General features: G+C 36.6%; 1 long non-coding RNA gene across 1 annotated transcript; it reads left to right on the forward strand.

Annotated features, from left to right (window-relative positions):
- Positions 1–2722: 2722 nt before the first annotated feature.
- Positions 2723–5655, forward strand: LOC131017991 (uncharacterized). The gene is made up of 2 exons (XR_009099958.1): positions 2723–4850; positions 5366–5655. It is a non-coding gene; the product is annotated as an uncharacterized LOC131017991 (long non-coding RNA).
- The last annotated feature ends 288 nt before the right edge of the window (positions 5656–5943 follow it).

Below are 5943 nucleotides of genomic sequence, written 5' to 3' on the forward strand. Positions count from 1 at the left end.
CAAGTACAGCCGCATTAAATGCAGAGATCTCAGAATATCTTATCTCTGCAGAGGTCATTCCTATCTGGTGGTTACTTTTCAGAGATGTCACATCTCCTGTCCATCAAAGAGAGCCGTTTCCACACAGACAAGGAACCTCGAAGATTGAAGCCTCAGCCCAAATTCGAATTGCTCTCCAACGAAAGAAATCTTGAGGACGATTTATGCCAACGGATCTATTCAAGAGTTCTCCTACAAATAGCGCTCGAGGATCACTTCAACCTTCACCGATTCAACGACATAAGCTGAAGCTCTGCCAAAATTGCTACTCAGCCTAAAGCTTAACCGCCCCAAAGCTTGAATCGAAGAAGAGAATTCCAAAGCCAAAATCAGTCACTGCTGATTACATACATTCTCTTAGACCCTAGGCATATATCTGTTTACCCAGAAGCCAAAGGTCAAACTTGCTTCAAAGAACTTGTTCTTTGTAAGTATAGTTGGCACTCGTTCAAACCTCCCCCCCATAAGAGTGTTTGAGTAGTTCGGAGTTCAGGAAGGTACTCTGAACTCTGAGTGAAAAGTCTGAGCACGAGGTGTGCTTAGCAGGGAAATCCTACGCGAGGTTGTGTGGGTGCTGAAGAAGGGTTTTCTTCAGTTTACGGTTGTGTGCACCAGGCAAGCACACGGGTACGGTTTGCAGTGCACCAGTGAAGCACTTGCGGAGTGGATTGTTGGTCTGATCAACCAACCGTGGATGTAGGAAAGGGTTTTTCCGAACCACGTAAAAGTCTCTGTGTTGTTTACAGCTTTCAGTTTTACATTCTTACTTGTGCTATTTCAATTGATAAAACTGAACACTGACTAACAGCACAGAGAAACCTTAAACCAACAACTTGCTCCACTGAGGCTATTTCGAAACTAAGTTTAATTTCCGTTGCGTATGGTATTAGTCTAACTGATCTATCCTCAGATAGTCAGGAAGAGTGATATCATCTCTATCTTTGCAAACACGACTGAAGCCTTAACTTGGATCAGTTAAGTTCCAGCAACTTAACTGATAACTCTTTACTGAAGAGCTTTCAGTATCAGTCGTCAACCCTGTTGGTCAAAACTGATTTCGATAAAATAGGAGTCATGTTTGCATGCAAAGTTTCGCTTTAATCTCTGACTGAGATCCCTCTGATTGAGGTCGGTAGATTGTTGTAAAAATAGCCTATAGGTGTATTCCTTCCCCCCCATACACCTATTCGAGATCCCCCGGACCTAACACCATGAATTATGGCATCGATTGGCAAAATTAAGAAAAGAAAACCCAACAATTGAGTAATTGTTGATAGATTCTTTTGAAGATAGAGACAATGTTTCTGTAAGTTTTTCCCACCTCGGGGAGTGTATTATTATTATTTTCGAGATTAACGGAAAACTCAAATCGAGAAATATATGATCTTATGATATCCTAGAGAAGGTAGGCCCTATAGCCTATAAACTAGCGTTGCCTCCGAGCTTCGCGAACGTCCATGACGTTTTCCATGTTTCTCAACTGAGAAAGTACGTGTTTGATCCAAAACACATCATCCATCAAGAAGAAGTGTCCCTGGAACCAGATTTGAGCTATGGAGAGAGACCTGATGCTATTCTGGACCGGAAGATCCAACAATTGAGGAACAAGTCGATTCCTTTGGTGAAAATCCGATGGAGACATCACGGTCAAGAAGAATCAACATGGGAACTTGAAGAGAAGATGAAAGAAAAGTACCCAAAGCTTTTTCCCGAAGGTGAATAACTCAAATTTCGGGACGCAATTTTTTTTAGGGGGGTAGGATGTAACACCCCGTACTTTTCCTTATGTTGTGAGATAGTGTTTTAACACTATTGAGAATACTGAGATGTCGAGATGTGAGATTATTTTCTTTTATGACCAGATAAGACAGATTGTCTTTTAAATAGAGATATGAGTGGACAAACCAATGATAGAGTTAGAGTGAAGAGATTTGAGAAATGAGTTGAGATAGAGATGCTGATTGATTTGAGCTGAGATTTTATTTTGTTTTCGACTACCGGGAATAGAGTTACCGGATACCGAGTTATTAGAGAGACTGACTGTCCTATTAAGAAAATAGGAATAATAAGTTGGAAATAGAGTCGAGAAAGAAAGAGTGAGAACCTTGATGAAAAGAGTCGGTCAGAGAGACGTCTAGTTTGCTTGTGTTTGCCGACTGCTTTGACGTGATATTATGTGAAATTACGTGACTGATTGATTATGTGATTTTTGTTACGTATGTCATTGTGAGCAAGTTATTATGATTTTTATTTGAGGACTTTAGCATTTGGAATTTTAATTAAGTTTCCAAAGCAAGTGCGGTTTATTTTTACCGAGAAATCGAATGATGCCGGTTTATGGAAAATTTTCCAAGCATAATATTTTTGAATTATTTTTCCTACGATGAGGAATATTAAAATTGAGTGAGTGCACTAATATTAGTGCTATAATTATTTTATTCGGTCACATGAATAATTATGCTATGGTATTTTATTAATGAGTAATATTTCCATAATTATTATGGTTATTATTCAATCACCCTTCTCACATTATTATTTTAATCCTTTGAGCATGTGTCTAAATATTCATTTGCCAAGTGGATTATTTGAGAGAGTGTAGAGATTAGAGAGAGAGATCAAGGCATTTAATGCCATATATTCCTTAAGATTTGCCAAATCTCTCTAAGATTATCAAATCCATTACATATCTTGCAAAGTTTCTCTCTCTCCTCACTCCACCCAATTCGACACTCTCTCTCTCTCCCTCATCTCTCACTTTCCACCATTGTCAACCATTAATGAGACCTTCGGAGCTTCCTAAAATCATACCAAACACACTAATCCACCACTAAATCTTGCCTAAACACCTTCAATCTCATTGAATTCAAGAGGATCCTTGAAGATTGGTTTCAAAGCTAGAAAGAGAAAGTGTGAGTTTTGGGGCAAGTTTGGGTAAGTGACCTTTAAATCCATAGATATAACTTGTATGATGATATATGTGAGTATTTATGGAAGATTGAAGCAAAAAAATCACCCCTTCTTTTTTTTCCAAATTTTCGAAAATTTAGGATCTCTACCCTTCAAAAAAATTTCTTTTTCTTTCCTTGATTTGGGGTGAAAAATGAGATCTATGTGATGTTTGATGATGATTGATGTGTGTTGTGAAAGGCTATGCCTTGAGATGTGAAAGTTGGATGAGTTTAGTTTACCCAACATTTGGGAATTTGTGAGTTGATGTATTAAGTGATGAATTGATGATGAAAAATGAGTCTATGAGATGTCTATGATGATGATTGATGGATTAGATTGAGTATATGATGTTAATTGATGAATTTAAGGTGAGTTAGTTTAATAAAATTAGGGATATGTGTATCTATGCCCTAAATTGTAAATTGATGGATTATATGTGAGTTTAAATGGTTAAAATTGATAGATCTATGATTAGATTAAGGTTTCATGTGTGTTTATAAAATTTCAAAGAGTTTAGTTTATTGAAAATTAGGACTTCCTTGCCTATGTGTTTATTAAGTGTTTTGGTTTAGGATATATATAATTGAGCATGATATTAGTGTCTAATTATGTTTGACTAGGTCTTTTGTTGACTAAATAAATTTGGACTTAGTTTAGTTTGTATGATTAAAGAGGATATATGTGTGTATAATGAGTTATATGATGTATGAGATCATGTTTGAGTATTTGAGTAATTTTGAGCATGAAAATGAGAAGAGAATTGAAATAATGTGTTCGTTGAAACGTTTTCCTTGAGATTTGAGTCTAAGATGTAGGAGGAGAGTCAATTTGAGTTATGATGAGTATTAAGTTGTGCTTGAATGTTTTTTAGTGCTATAAGTGTTTAAAAATGAGCTTTGATGAGTTTTCTTTGATGGAATGTTGAGTTGAGCATGTTTACTTGTGTGGTTGAGTTCGGAGTCATTTTTCATGACGCACTGACCTACTGTTTTCGAGGGGTTATTGTTACTCAATACCTTGAAAATTTTATGACACGTTTATATGAGAGACTTAAGCATACCGGTAAAATTTCAAGTTATTTGGACTTCATTTACTATTTTTATAAAATGTAAAACCAAAACTGCTACGTTCTGCCGAAATGTTCAGTGAGTAGCCCATAGAGTCACCTTTTTCAGTATCTTTACTTAACATTTTGGAGCCCAAATTTTTATTGTTGAGACATGAGTGTCTTAGCTAAGTTTCCACCAAATTTCAGACCTTTTCGGTAACGTTTACTATTTTTCAAAAATCAAAGTTTTCGATTGCTCAAAACTGCCGAATATGGTAGATCGTGGTAAAAACGTCATATCTCTCAAACCACTTGGAGTTTTCGACTCTACGTTTTTTTTATAGGAAACTAGACTCGAAGATCTTTCTTTCGGTATGAGTGTCGAGTCCAGGAGATGTCGGAGTCAGAACAGATTAAATTTTGAAGTTAAGTCAGTGTAAAAATAGAGCATGTTTTGATGATGTTTGATTGTGTTTCTTATGTGCCTTGTGTGATTGTGTTGTCTATGTGTTTGAATGAGATTAGACGAGCCTTATATGAGAGATAAATCGAGACTTAGAACCATGAATTTTCTTGAAACCTATCCTTGAACTTAAGGATTTGAGTTGAGTGGAGAGTTTATATAGAGTTGAGTAAGGAGATAGAATATGAGATAGAGCATGAGTTAAGGCTTGAGAATTAGTCAATGAGTTTATAATCGAGATTCATTTTTATGACATGAACCTTCGATGATGATGATGATCCCTGGAGACACAAGCAGAGCAAGGAAGTAAGTAACTCCGCTTTGACGGGAGATTTTGAGTAAGGTCTTCAGGTGGGCAATATTTTGAGTATACGTATATCATTCGAGCTTTCTAAAATGATTTAATGATGTTATGAGTTTATCAAATGCTTTGAGATAAATGATATTTGAGAACTGTTTGACTTGCCAATTTTTGATGTTGAGCTTGTATGTTACCCTCTACTGATGAGATGAGACGAATTCGGATCCTGCCACAAGCAGGGTTGTGTACACAGAGATGACCGTGAGCCGTCTTCGGGTCCGCCGGTCACGGTGCTTGAGAATGAGGCCTACTTCTCAGTACCTTGTTTATGATGATGAGTTGTAGATGCGATACATACATGTCGATTACTTGTTTGCAGACACTTATTTATGATCTTTATTATTAAAACTGCATGCACAGATTCATTTATGCTAACTTATTTTTGTGTATTGCTGAGATGTGGCAAGCTTCAAACCTATAGCTCTAAGAGCACCTTTCTTGTTTTTCGGCGTTTGCCCACTGAGTATTATGTACTCACGCCCTGCATGTATTTCTAAATGTACAGGCTAAGCGAGGAGTGAGATTGGTCTGGTGCTGGTGGGGGAACGTTTCAATCGATGTGTTCATATTTAATATTGCCGTTATGATTGATAGAGTCTTGATGATTAAAATACTTTATTTTCTTTTGAATCAAGTAATATACTCACGGTTATGTGTCTTCATACATATAATCGGTTCGCTTTTTGCTGCGATACTCTGCATATTATGATTCCTTATGAAAAATAAGCTATCCCTGCTTTGTTTTTTATCTTGAAATTCCTGATATTTATGGAGTTATGACGATGTTGACGTTTATACCCCTAGAGTTAATTTATGATGATTTTCCTTAACACTTTTCCATGTAAGCTTCCGCTTGATGTTCGACCTATTCTTCTTGTCTTTTATTCTTTTAAAATAGTCGTATCGATACTCGTACCCCGCTATCACTAGCTTCGGGATCGGGCTGCGACATCTACAAAACAACATTGTTATCTGGATGAAGAATAAAGCGCCATTGGTTGATTAATTGTCTTTCTTTGTACATAAAATAAATGAATAATCATTTGACAAAAGTACATTTTGGTTTCAGTCAAATGTTTCTGG

Source organism: Salvia miltiorrhiza, chromosome 3 (assembly GCF_028751815.1).
Source record: "Salvia miltiorrhiza cultivar Shanhuang (shh) chromosome 3, IMPLAD_Smil_shh, whole genome shotgun sequence".
In the NCBI taxonomy this organism is placed as follows: domain Eukaryota; kingdom Viridiplantae; phylum Streptophyta; class Magnoliopsida; order Lamiales; family Lamiaceae; genus Salvia; species Salvia miltiorrhiza.